The following is a 908-nucleotide window of genomic DNA, read 5'->3' as shown; positions in this document are numbered from 1 at the left end:
AACATGCTACACACCCGCCGAACATCGTACGATGCTCGGCAGGTTTTCGAACATGTTCGCAAGATAAAAGTCTTGCGACCTTACAGTAGTAGAGGTCGCAGGCTTCCACACACCTTGCGATATTATCGTACTATTATCGCAAGGTGTGTGGGGATCTTAACACGCGGGGCCCAGGATGAGGCAGAGTCTTTCAATCACCCAATCAGCTCTTGCGTAAAACACCGATGGGGATCCAGTTTGCAGCAACGCAATGTTCGCCCTGAACTGTTCACGGAACAAAATGGCCAGATTTGGCATGTTCACCCAGGCAAACTTCTGGCATCTGCTGCAGCAGGAAGTCATTCATTTGGCAGCATGGTGGCTTACTGGTTAGCATTTCTGCCTTGCAGCATTGGGGGTCCCTGGTTCAAATCCTAGTCAGGAGTCAGGACACTTATCAGCCAGGAGTTTGCATGTTCTCTCTGTGCTTGCCCTGGTTTCCTCCTACACTCCAAAGACATGCTGGAAGGTTTATTGACCCTGTATGGAGGGGCGTCCCGAGGCCGGGTGTCACCCGCTGCGGAGACCGCACCGGGTGACGTCACCATGCGCATGTGCAGCCATCTAATTGATGCCTGCTGGTGATGGACGCAGAGAGAGGAGGGGACGTTCACCAGGTGGGATGAGCTATGCCGCCGGGTCCCCTCTTCTCTCCTGACACTGTTTTGTTTTTAACTAAAAGTCTGTTCTATTTATCCCTTTCATTATATATAACCTTGTTGGACTAAATAATTGCTCTTACTGCACTGCTGTCCTTGTTGATTTATTTTTAATACCATTTTTTAATTAATTTTTAATGTGAATTTTGATTGTGTTTTCCTTCCATTCACTAATTAATATTTTTCAACATTAATGTTTAAAAAAATATA

Source organism: Nanorana parkeri, unplaced genomic scaffold (genome assembly GCF_000935625.1).
Source record: "Nanorana parkeri isolate BGI_ZX_2015 unplaced genomic scaffold, ASM93562v1 scaffold763, whole genome shotgun sequence".
NCBI classification, from domain to species: Eukaryota; Metazoa; Chordata; class Amphibia; order Anura; family Dicroglossidae; genus Nanorana; species Nanorana parkeri.
This window is presented reverse-complemented; position numbering follows the sequence as displayed.